At 42.1% G+C, this 13,075-nt stretch overlaps 1 long non-coding RNA gene across 2 annotated transcripts in view; it reads right to left on the minus strand.

Moving 5' to 3' along the window:
- Positions 1-13,075, minus strand: part of LOC309369003 — a 68,627-nt gene that overhangs the window by 52,736 nt on the left and 2,816 nt on the right. Inside the window, exon 1 of one of the 2 annotated variants that reach the window (XR_014167999.1) lies at positions 9,022-9,232. The exons of the other annotated variant lie outside the window; for it this stretch is intronic. This is a non-coding gene — a long non-coding RNA (uncharacterized lncRNA). Of the gene's footprint in view, positions 1-9,021; positions 9,233-13,075 lie in introns of those variants that run through there. 2 annotated transcript variants of the gene reach the window in all.

The following is a 13,075-nucleotide window of genomic DNA, read 5'->3' on the forward strand; positions in this document are numbered from 1 at the left end:
CAAAACGTTGGCGCCTTCCATCTCTGCAAAACAAAAAGCACCTTGAAGCAGTTTTGATGGAAAGCGACACAACCCATTACAAACATCAGTAGCCATAAGGTAAGAAATCTTATTGTGCAATGGGAAACAAATCTTCAACTGATTTTCAGGAAAACAAAATGATTTTCAGGAAAACAAAATGATTTTCAGGAAAACAAAATCTTCAACTGATTTTCAGGACCTAGTTAAATGAAAAAGAGAATAATCCCAGTGTCTCTTTCTGTGTGTGCTTTATTTTTTATTTTTTTTAAGAATACAAAGAGGGATTGGTTTTTAATTCTTCAGGTTGTAAGGGGGACCATTAACCATCAAAAAAAGAGAGGGCAAAGGAAGGGGCAGATTTGCAAAACAACAACAACCAGCTTGTATTCATTTATGTCTGTAGGTGCTAATTTAGAAATAATTACTTTAGTTTAAATAGAATGTAATACAGAGCTTTCCTGGTGGTTGTGTGCCTGCACAGACTGCTGTCCAGCTTAAAATTGTGGTTCTTTAACTTTAAATGGGATTTGGACTGGACAGAGCCCTTTAAACAGAGTACCATCCTCTGTAAAGTGACCATTCTGTGTGAAGGAGACTTGTTTTCTAGATGAGCCTACCTACCATATTTTTTGCTCTATAAGACTCACTTTTTCCCTCCTAAAAAGTAAGGGGAAATGTGTGTGCGTCTTAAGGTGCGAATGCAGGCTGCGCAGCTATCCCAGAAGCCAGAACAGCAAGAGGGATTGCTGCTTTCACTGCGCAGCGATCCCTCTTGCTGTTTTGGCTTCTGAGATTCAGAATATTTTTTTTCTTGTTTTCCTCCTCCAAAAACTAGGTGCGTCTTGTGGTCTGGTGCGTCTTATAGAGCGAAAAATACGGGGGTAATTTACACTTTTCGCAACAAGGTGCAAGCTGAAACATAACCACCCTTCAAAATTCACACTTCTCCAGATTTTGCGATGCATTTCTCCATCTAACTAATATGTACAAAAATGCATATACTAAAGTGTGCTGAAAATGCATTATGTACAGCTGAAAATAGCATACAAAAATGCTTCATATTAGGGCATGTTCCTTTGCAAAATTGTTTATATGAGGCAAAATAGAACAGAAAAATGCATATTAGAAGAAATTTGCAGTAAAGTGCTGATAAATATTCATGAGGACATAAAAAAATGCTAACTGATGTGATAGTATGGAAAATGAAACTTAAGGTTGGCAAAATGAGAAAGAGAAACTGCGAGAAACCAAAACTGACAGATCTGCTCATTCCCATAGTGGTCCCCTCCCCTTGTTATTTATGGGGCATTGTTTATCCTGCATCTCTGTAGCAGCAAAGTTCAAGTTTCACAGTTGTGTTTAAGCCTGGGAACCAAGGAAGGGTACCGTTGGTAATACAAAAACTATTCTTCTGTTGCACTTTGTTGCCCCTGGATGTTGAGCTGTGTGGTTTGGTCAGAAACATCCCTTTGTTCTTGGTGTCCTTCCTCTGCCACCATTGTTTCCCATTCCATAAATAACCAGACATTTTGCGGTTTGGAAAGTGATAGGTAAATGGAATGAAAAGCATAGGATGAATGATTAATGCGAAGATGTGTAAACTCCTATAAGCAAATCAAGGTGAATACAAGATGAATGTTCTTTGCTGAATAAATTGGAATGGATGCTCAATAAGTACCAAACATAGTGTAACCACCGCATAAGCATTGTGCAAGCAAATCAGGATGGATGCTGAATAATAAAGGTCCTCTGGAGGGGCCCTGTGTTTGTTGCTCTTTAAGGTTAACTCCACCCCCCCTTGGTGCCACAGCTGTGTGGCATTCCTTTTCACTGGCAATGTTGCTAACTGTTTTAATAGATTAATCTCCAGCTGATCTCTATATATTTAATGAACATTACTAATATCCCAAAAGTGTAGTAGCATGGTATTTACATCGTACCCTATACAAAGCAAACTGAAAAACTGACCACAGACTGCTATCTTCTGTGCCCAGTATCTGCTTTTTCTCTTGTGCAGCTGTGATGCAGAATCACACGGACTAAGAAAGCCATAGGCAGCATATCCTGGTAAGTGAACACTATGGATTTGTGCTCCTGGTAATAGTGGAACCCAATTCCCAGGCTATTGGTGTCAGGGGTACCAATCTGAATAAAATATTATGGGGGCGCAGGTAAGTCCTGCCCCACATAATTAATCACATGATACAGTGCACACACACCATTTGAATGGGAATGCCCATCAACTTCGCACAGGCACAGCCCCCTCAAATATTTTATTGTGGGGGCCGAAGCCCCAACAGCCCCTAGGAGTTGGTTCCTTCACAATGTTATCTTCACAACAGCCCTATCTTTGAAGTAGGTTCGTTTTGAGAGGCAAGCAACTGGCATAAATCTTATACTAAGCTACCTTACAGGGATCACCAAGTAAGCTTTGTGGATTTGAACTGAGTACGCCTAGTATAAGGGCACTTCCATTCAACCTGTTCATTGAGCATTCGCCTGATTTGTTTGCAGGGAGGTACATGGCTGTTGTGTCAAAACAAGTGTTATCCCCAGGGTTGCAAGAAGAACATTATTGGTGCAAGTGGTTAGCCTCCCCATGGGTGCCAAATAGCCCAGCACTAGCTCTGAAGCTACTGACTTGTCCACTCATTCACCTGATCCCTCATTTTGCTGTTCGCTCACTCAAGGTAGCAGCACGGGTGCCTTTGGGAGGACAAGAAGCAACAGAAAACAATCCCTCTGAATGGGATGGGTGTCATTTTACTACACACAGAGGAAACTACAAACCTATCTGTGGAGAAATGCTGTGTATAGGGCTGTCTAAATTTCATGCTTTGAAAAAGATTTTCATGGCCTCTGTTGATGTCAGAGTGTAACTGTCAAAGTTCGAGGCCTTGTGCTGTTTCTGTGTTGCAGGCCTAGCTACTTGCCTTGGTGGTAGAAAGCAGAGGCAGGCAGACAGACAAATGGTCACTGCTAATATTTATATCCCACACTTCCCAGTAAATTTTCCCGTCATTTTCTTTACTTCAAAAGGTCTGATCTTTTGTGGGAAGTGGATTTGTTGTGCAAGACCTGTCAATCGGCTATAACTGCACAACCTGAATTTGTGGCTGAATTCCACTCCAAAATGCCAACTGCCCATAGTCCCAAGGTTCTTCCCACCATGCTCCACTAGCAGAATGGTGTGTATTCATATCCTGTTTTAAGCGCCAATCTTGGTGCCCCACTGTGAAATACTTATGCTCCTAGCTGAAGGTTCCAACTTTTTCTCAAGGTCAGAAATGCCCTTTTATGCCTCGGAATACCAGTTGTGGGGAACTGCAGATGGGCAGAGTGCTGTTGCACTCATGCCCTGCTTGCAGACTTCCTACAAGCATCTGGTGACCAGTGTGAGAACAGGATGCTTGGCTAGATGGGCCAGTGGCTTGATCCAGCAACCTCGTCTTATGTTCTTACATTACATTGCAAGCTGTAAGTAAATTACCAACAATTTCCAAAGAGACGTCCTTTAAGGCTGCAGCCCTAAATACAGTTACTGGAAAGTAAGCATCAGTGGACACAATGGGGTTTACTTCCGACTACACTATTAAAGTTCTGCAGTAACATTGGGAAGTATTTTTCATTAGCTTGGGTTTTACTGTCATGGCTGATCAGTTCACCATTGGGTGCCTCTTTACATCAGTACTTCTTAAGCAAGACAAATATACACCAATGCCTCTTTTAGTGAGCCAGCCATTAAAAGAGGGGATTTTGTTTTGCATCCTTAAAGTCACTTTCTGCTGCACCAGGCTGTAGAGCTATGTTGTGACACAAGACCTTTGTTCCAAGCTATTAAAAACTTTCTTTCAGTGCTAATTGCTAAATTCTGGCTCTCTGACAGGTTTCTCCCACCGCACCCCAGCTTCAAATGTGTCAATTGTAAATTGTATAGCCTACAATGAGTTTTTTCTTTAAAAAAGCTTCCTGTTTGGAAGAATGAATATCATATTGTTCAGAATTTATCTGCCACACAAACATACATTTTAGTAGTGAATGATTTCACTCAATATTTGATTATATTTCAAATATAGGTAACCTCAATTGCAGATAAAGATTGGATTTCACAGGGCTTCCCTTTTTTATCTCACCTGCCATGCACACCTTCAGAAAGATTGTGCATGCTAATTCAAGGGTGGCAAACCTCCGGCCTTGAAACCAAATGTAGCCTTCCAGGCACCTCTGTCCAGTCCTCGGACTCTCCCAAAGCCCCACCCATCACTGGTCCCAAAGGTGGATTTAGGGGCAGCGTGACCAGTTTCCCTGCACAGGGTGCCAAGCCAAGGGGTTGCCTTCCTGCCTCCTTTCCAAAGCCTAGTAAGCTCTTGCTTTGGGAAGGAGGTGTGAGAGGTCTCAGAGTCCTGTAGCCAAAACTAAAAGTAATAATAATAATAATAATAATAATAATAATAATAATAATAATATTATAATAATAATAATTTATTATTTATACCCCGCCCATCTGGTTGGGTTTCCCCAGCCACTTTGGGCAGCTTCCAGCAGAATATTAAAACACAAAGATTCATCAGATATTAAAAGCTTTCCTTAATTGGGCTGCCTTCAGATGTCTTCTAAAAGTCCGATAGTTGTTTATTTATTTTCAAGTAACAAAGTGAGAAGTGACAAGTTACTAGTGACTAGTAGCAAGGGCCCAGTGAGGAATGTAAGATCTCTGTGTTCTGTTCAACAGTATGCTTGCTGCCATATACATGCCCTTCCTCCAAACCTGACTCATCATATCAACAGGCATTCCCCTAGTTTATTTAGAACACATAACATGGTAAATGATGCAGTTGCTACCCAGAGATTCAAAGCAAATATTTGTTCAGCACAAATACATCTCCCTCTTATTTACTTAATCTAGCATATGTTTTGCTCTCCTCTTCCCCTGATTAAACATGCTCTGATTGCCAAGGAAAGGCAAGCTTCCTAGAGCAAATGTGTTAAACCATTTGAATTCTAGTATGCTACCTAATTACTCTATGTGTTACTTACAAGTATGGCTGTTCAGTCTGAGAGACAGGTGGAGAGTAAATGGGATGAAAGAGATTTAGTAGATTGTTTAGTGTATAAATACTGTGATGCTCTCTGTGGTAATGAAAATGGTTTTCTGTTGTGCAAGAAATATTGTTCATCTGTATCTTCCCCTGGAGTCTGATCATAGCAATTAGAAATCAGGAACTTTTTTTTAACCTTTTACATTGCTAATACAAAAACATACTACATGAAATAAAAGAACAGAAAGAAAAGAAGAAAACATTAGTACAATTTTCATTAATTCAACAGTACAAAAGAAAAATACAGGACTTTTTTCATTTTGTGTGTGTGTGTGTGTGTGTTTTCAAAGCTACTTTAATTCTTTTAGAATTAAATTAATCAAATACATAGCATCAGAGAACCCACAGCAATGAGTGTGGGTTTCTGTTTTCTCTTGCGTTCTCACTACAACGTATAATATAAATAATCAATTTCTTGATAAAATGGTTGTAATCCTGAAATCAGGAACTTTTAAAACCTAGTTAGTAACCAGTTTTAAAAACACACATAGAGAGCAGGTCTTAGATTAAAATGCACTTATGAATGGTGTTGACTGAAATATGATTATTAAAATCATATTTCAATATTAAGATAGGATAATATTGATTATTCAAAAGGCGTATTCTGTTGCTTATTTGGAGTCCTAGTCTCTATTTAAAACTCCTAATTTCCTTCTTCCCAAGTTGTGAAATGCTCCTCTTTTACAAACATGCGATTTGATGATGATTATTGAAGTAGTAATAAGGATTTGATCTTTTTTGTTTTGTTTTACTTGAATTTCAACTACTTTTCAAGATGAATCCAGAGTTTAATTAGTAAACTTTTAGAAATCTGTCTGAATTTTTGCTTGACTCTATTAGCTGTGACAGTTCACACAACAACAACAACAACAACAACCCCTTTGCATGAAAGCAGATGGCTCAGTGCACAGATGCTAGGAGACAGGGAAGCTGAATTAGAGCCTGCATCTGGTTAAATATTTGCAGACAAAAAACACCTGGCATGTGTCAGCACACTGTTCAGGCTGTCAAACTTAGCCCTCATGAACATGAGCCCATGCAATGAAAATTAAAAAACAAAACAAGCGGGTCAAGGGGTGAGGATGGATGGACAACTCTTTCTCCCCCAGTCTTACTGGTGCTAATAGCTTGGATTGAACTTAAAAAGTTGTGTTGCTTCAGAACAAGAAAATCCTTAATATTTTTTTTTTAAGTTGTGTGCTTCAGAAAGTCATCATTTAAACAAATTCTAATTAATTTAAAGTAGGGGGTGTTATATCCCATTATCTGTAATTTGTTCCCTCGGCTTGTGTTGAGGCAACAAATTAAAGTGGGAGGTTGTGGATTCTCCTTCATTGGAGGTTTCTGAGCAGAGGTTGGATGGCCATCTGTCTTGGATGTTTTAGTCGGGATTCCTGCATTGCAGGGTATTGGACGTGATGACCCTCAGGGTCCCTTCCAACTCTACAATTCTATGGTGATTGTTATTGCTCTTACATGCCTTTAGCAACTTGAACTTCAAGATCCAACAGTATCCTCCTCTTCTTTGATATTAGTGATTTCCCTTAAAGGTAAAGGTAAAGGGACGCCTGACCATTAGGTCCAGTCGTGACCGACTCTGGGGTTGCGGTGCTCATCTCGCTCTATAGGCCGAGGGAGCCGGCGTACAGCTTCCGGGTCATGTGGCCAGCATGACTAAGCCGCTTCTGGTGAACTAGAGCTGCGCACGGAAATGCTGTTTACCTTCCCGCTGGAGGGGTACCTATTTATCTACTTGCACTTTGACGTGCTTTCGAACTACTAGGTTGGCAGGCGCAGGGACCGAACAGTGGGAGCTCACCCCATCGCGGGGATTCGAACCGCCGACTTCTGATTGGCAAGTCCTAGGCTCTGTGGTTTAATCCACAGCGCCACCAGCGTCCCTTGTGATTTCCCTTGCCCAACAGCAATTTCAGAAGTTTGTGGGAGGGATGGAACATTTTTTTCTTTTTCTTTTACCACGGATGGAGTCCCTCATCAGCCCTGCTTGCCCACCCTTTGCCTTCTAAGTTTCCTACACTCCATCTGCACTTTTGAACTGAGGATCACAAATAAATTAAAGGGAAGCCATTCATTCCTCTTTCTATGGGCTCAGCTCAGGACGTATATCAACTAAGTCAATTGACTGTATTAATGTTAGTTTTCCCCATCCCCCCTTATTAGTTTTACTGATTCAATTATTTTTCCCCAATTCATTTTGCTGATAGTAATGTTCGTCTAAAGTTTAATTGTAATGCATAATGTATGTTGAATTAGCTTTTGCTAGTTTTAAGCTCGAGGAAAGAAATATTTTGCCTTCTGAGATGAAATCATGTTCAGCTAATTGAAGGTTTTTCTCACTTCATTTAGCTGTTAAACCCTAGCATATGGGCTTTGATCGGCTTTCATATTCAGACAGACTGGTGGAGGGAGGGTAGAGTGCAAGGGGAGTACAGTAAGAGAGATGCATCACACAAATCTAGACAGTATGCTCTGTAATGTGAGCTAAATGCTATGTAAGCACCACTGAAATTGGCAAACCATCAGCTAACTCCCCTCTCTGAAATTTGCTTTGCTTACCATGTAGCCTGATAAATACTTCTGGAGAACTCAAAATATTGCATACTACTTCGTGATAATTGGGTTGTCCTAACCGAGGCATGCCTGTTGTCTTTGTCCATGCAGTTTTCTTGGCAGGGATACTGGAGTGGCTTGCCGGTTCCTCCTTCAGGTGGATCACGTTTGGTCAAAACTCTCCACCATGACCTATTCATTTGGGTGCCCTGCTTGGCATAGTTCATAGCTTCTCTGAGTTATTCAAGCTCCTTCGCCACGGCAAGGCAGTGATCCATGAAGGGGATCACTTTGACCAAACTGCGGGAGGCAGTGGAAGACAGAAGTGCCTGGCGTGCTCTGGTCCATGGGGTCACGAAGAGTTGGACATGACTAAACAACAACAACAACAGAGGCATTGTCCTAATACGGATTTTGGGGCTGCTGTTTTTTACTTATAGACCACATGGTTACCTTTTACTTTTGAAATGAGTGAGATATGTTTAGCCACATAGGATGCTGCCTTATACTGAGCCAGACCATTAATCCAGCTAGCTTAGTATTATCTGACTCTAAACTGACCAACAGCATCTTTCCCAAGTTTCAAGCAGGAGTCATTCTTAGGCCCACCTGAAGATGCTGGAGATTGTACCTTGGAGCCCCTGCATGTAAAACAGATGCTCTGCCACTGAGCTGTGGCGTTTCTGCTTCTAACGTTTGCTTCAGAGTAATCATGATGGCATCAGACTACACGTATATTGTTTTCATACGTTAATAGAGAAGAATTGTGGCACTTGCGCTGTATAGTACAGCAAAATTGTCCAGCAGATTACTTATTAAATAGGTTTCACTGAATCTGCAAACGAAAAGTAAATTTTGAACCCAATTTAAAGTGCTAGTTCTAACCTTTAAAACCCTAGGCAAGCCTTCGCCAACTTAGCTGTGCTAACTGGGGCTCATGGGAGTTGTAATCGAAAACACTTGGAGGACACCTGATTGAAGTCAGCCTTAAATAGCTTGGGGCAAGCGTGGAAGACCACCGGGGGCAGTGTGTCCTGTTTCACTGCTTGAGGCGAAATGGGAAGTCCTGACCTGCCGCTGATTTGGGGCAAGATCACATTAATATTGCACAAAATGTCATGCATGACTTCAGCGAGATCTTGACGGAAATTGTCACAATCTCACCCAAAATCAGCACCGATACCAGCACTGCTTCTCTGTCAGTAGCGGGGCAGGCAGGGCACCCATGAGAGCACTGCCTTGGGGCCTCTCGCTGCCTGAGATGGCAGCCTCACCCTGCCTAATAGCTGTGCCGGCCTTGAAGACCACACCTCCCATATGATGTACCTACCAAACCTTTGAATCTTCGAGGTCCCTGCTCTGAGGACCTTTGCTGATTGAAGTCAGATGGGTGTCCACATCCGAACAGTGATGGATAATTGCTGGTTGTAGCACATGCTTATTTCTTGCTAAAGACATGATGATGTTTGCTGCCCAAGTACTGGCACAGAGAACAGGGAGTACCCTTTTCTGAATCACTGTGACGAGGTTCTCTTTTTCCAAAATCCTTCTCAGTTACTCTCATAATGCTTCTGGGGAAGCTGTCAAGTCTTGTGGTAAATTCTTTTCTCGGTACAGAGTAACCCAGCAAGAGCCAACATGTGTGCTGGCTGCACCAGGTGGCTGCCAGGTCAACTTACAAGCATTTGTACCAGAGACTAGATTGGCTGTGCTACTATGACCTTGATTCTTCCAGTGCACTGAAAACGAAGCATGACAGATGAGCATAACCCCTGCACTCACGCAGGCATGCTTTTGCTATTGAGAATATACAGAGCCTAGGGTTTGCCGATCAGAAGGTCGGTGGTTCGAATCCCCGTGACGGGGTGACCTCCTGTTGTTCGGTCCCTGCTCCTGCCAACCTACCAGTTTGAAAGCACGTCAGAGTGCAAGTAGATAAATAGGTACCACACCAGTGGGAAGGTAAACGGCGTTTCCGTGCGCTGCTCTGGTTCGCCAGAAGCGGCTTAGTCATGCTGGCCACGTGACCCGGAAGCTGTCTGCGGGCAAGCGCCTGCTCCCTCGACCAGTAAAGTGAGAGGAACGCTGCAACCCCAGAGTCGTCCGCGACTGGACTTAACGGTCAGGGGTCCCTTTACCTTTACTTTTTGAAGTCAGGTTCCTGCTATCTTGGGGCGGACAATAGGTGGGCAATAGATGCAACAGTAGGAAAGAAACAGTAACTTTCAAAGGAAAATATGTTAACAAAGCCTTTTAGGATGAAATGCCATGACCATTGCTTTAGGAGGCTCATTCAGTATTTCCCTTCTAGTGCTTAGGAGTTTCCAACCATAGGCCACCATGATTTTGTTTTAAAGCCCTACCATACATTTAGCAGTTGAAATGTGTTGCATCAGGTATATGAAAAGTAACAGCTCGCTGGTGAAGTCTTTATCTACCTAAATCAAATGGTGGTGCTATATCTGTTGATTTCAGAGAGTTAGGACTGCACACTCAAGAATGTAATTAATCAGAACATTATCTGAGAATCTGACTGGCCTCCTGGGTGCAGAACAGTTGGTTGGATTGGCAGAGGAAGTAGCTGCTTTGTTGATCTCAGAGACTATACTAAGGGGATAAAGTAATAACTTTAATTGACCAGCTTTTGCTGGTTTAGGGTTATGTATGCTTTGGAGTTACAACAGGATTTGCTCACAGTAGAGTATTGATTCTAGCAATTCAGACTTGAATTTTCTTTATGTTATCTCTCAAAGTATATAAATGTATGAAGCTGTCTTACACAACAGTTGCACTCAAACATCACTTTATTCCATCTTCCCAACGTTTCCTTACCAGTTTTGCATTTTGTGGAATTTCCCCCCTCGATGAAAAATCTGCTTCTTGAAATCTTGTGGAAGTTTAGTGCTCATATTGGTTCTAGAAAAAAATTGTTTCCAGTCTGGGAAAATCACCTGACTTATGCACTGTAAGTTTCCTGTGGTTTGCATGGAATATCCCCCGCCCTGCCCCGCCCTTCCCAAACTGTGTTAACATGACAACATTCCAGACACTAGTTTGGCACAATATGCTGTGAATTCTGTGAGCATAAGCGCACATGTGCTGAAGGGTGAAGTGGCGACATGTCTAATGACATGAATAAGGCCAAAATAACCTGCATTAGGAATGAAATGGGGAACCATATCTATAGACAAAAGACATCTGCCATTGATTTGCCGTCTGCTGTATCTCTTTATGTGCTACAGATAAGCCTGTAGCTGAAGCTGTTGAGCGACAGCTAAATAGAGTGGGAGTATGTCAGATCACAGTGTAGCACAGACTTCTTTTGAGCAAAGAAGGCTCCATGGAGGAGGTATCTCAGGTGATTAAAAAGCTCAAGAATTAGGAATCTGTGAGGCCAGATGGTTTTGTGGGGGATTTCTATTAGAGAGAGAGAGAGAGAGAGACCTGCCGATCCTTTACCTAATGAACTTCTTGAAAAGCATACTGGCTTTGGGGGTACCTCCAGATTTGTGGAAGCCTTCAGGATTAATGGTGATACCCAAGCCTGGAAAGAACAGAGGGTGGTTGAGTCAAACAGGGTGATTGCATTAGTGAAGAGGTTCGTGACCTGTGAACTTCCAGATGTTGCTGGACTACAACTCTACTCACCTGGTTGTGGCTGATAGGAGCTAGAGTCCAACAATACCGGGAAGGTACCATGATTTTATATATGTATATAGTTTTTATTCTATCCATGTTTAATTGCATTTTAATGATTAGTTTTTCTATGTTTTTAGCTGTTCCTGTTTTTATCTGTAAAATGCCTTGAGTCCCCTCAGGGGGATGATGATGATGATGATATTATTATTATTATATTATATTATATTATATTATATTATATTATATTATATTATATTATTTTAATAGCAGCATCCTGTGAATTCTTGCACTTGGCATAAAAAATAAAAGTTTTATAGATTGAAATGAGGGTTCCTAACAAGACCCTAACAAGAAAAAATGGGTTTGGGAAATATACAAATAACTGCAGAGCCATACCTTTACAAGTAATCGGAAGCAGTGGTGAGTGTTAACTATTTGAACTGGCGACCAGTGGTGGTACTGCACAAAGGAATGAAGCAGGGGCACCCTCTTCCACAACGCCTATTTGCAATCTTTTTGGAACCTCAAGTCCTGCCTTTGCCAACCTGTGCCCTCCAGTTGTTTTGGGCTACAGATCTCATCAGCCCCAGGCAGCATACCTTAAAGAGGAGCAGATCAGTTGCATGGCATTGACTTTCTGTAGACTGTACACAGCACTTCCTGTTAGTCCCTCAACTGATGAATGTTTATTTAATTATGTATTACGTTTCTATCCTACCTTTTCTTCAAGGAGCTCATCCATTCTACCCTCACAACAACACAGTGAGGTAAGTTAGGCTGAGAGATGGTGACTGGCCCAAGGTCACCCTGTACACTTCATTGCTGAGCAGGGTTTTGAACTCTGGTCTCCCAGGTCCTAGCCCAACAATCTAACAACTACACCACAATGGCTCCTGGAAGGGAAGATGATAATGAAATGACTCAAGAAAAGGAAGCTTTATACATGGGAGATCTGGCTGCAACCTATGACATTCAGCTTTCCCTTAAGGGATTGACTTGCTCCTTGTATCTTATGTTATTTCTGAAAATTTGCTTGAAAATGGGTTAGTGGGTTTCCCCTACTTGGTAACCTTGCTCTACATTTCTGTGCTAATCCAAATTGATTTCTCAAAGATTAAACTGCTTGAGGGAGGGAGACTTTGGGAGCCGTACTTAAACATGCAATGACAAAAACAGTGTAGCTTAATCCATACGGATGGGCAAAGGATATTCAGCAAGACACATTCAGCTATTACTGTGGCATCCCAGGGTGTTCAGCTGCTATTTCGGTTCCTGCGTGCTGGGAGATGCAGCAAGGAAAATCTCCCTTGCAGGCAGCCCAGAAAACCTGACAGGTGGACTCCTCGCAAGGCTGGAAACAGCCGGAAAGCCTTATTATACCATCTTCAGAGGGATAGAGTAGGACAGGTGAGCATAGAAGGCAAAGAGTAATGAGAGGATGATGAGCCTTCTGTGAACTACAGGCTTGCCTATGTATAAATAAGATGCATAATAAAATAGTAACCTGCAGCTGTCTTAAACAGGGCCACAGAACCCCAGGCCTGGGAGCCAAATGTGGCCCTCCAAGCCCCTCTATCTGGCCCTTGGACTCTGCCGAGGCTACAACTTGTCCTGCACCCTCCTCTGTTTTGGAAGCACTGGTGGATTGAGTGGACACAACCAATAGTGGGTCCCATGGTCAAGAAGGCGGTTTCTGCACATGCTGTAGAGAGACGTGAGGGGCAGATGGGGCTCATCAACCTGGG

The sequence above is a fragment of the Podarcis melisellensis genome (genome assembly GCF_964234715.1).
Source record: "Podarcis melisellensis genome assembly, chromosome: 4".
Taxonomy (NCBI): Eukaryota; Metazoa; Chordata; class Lepidosauria; order Squamata; family Lacertidae; genus Podarcis; species Podarcis melisellensis.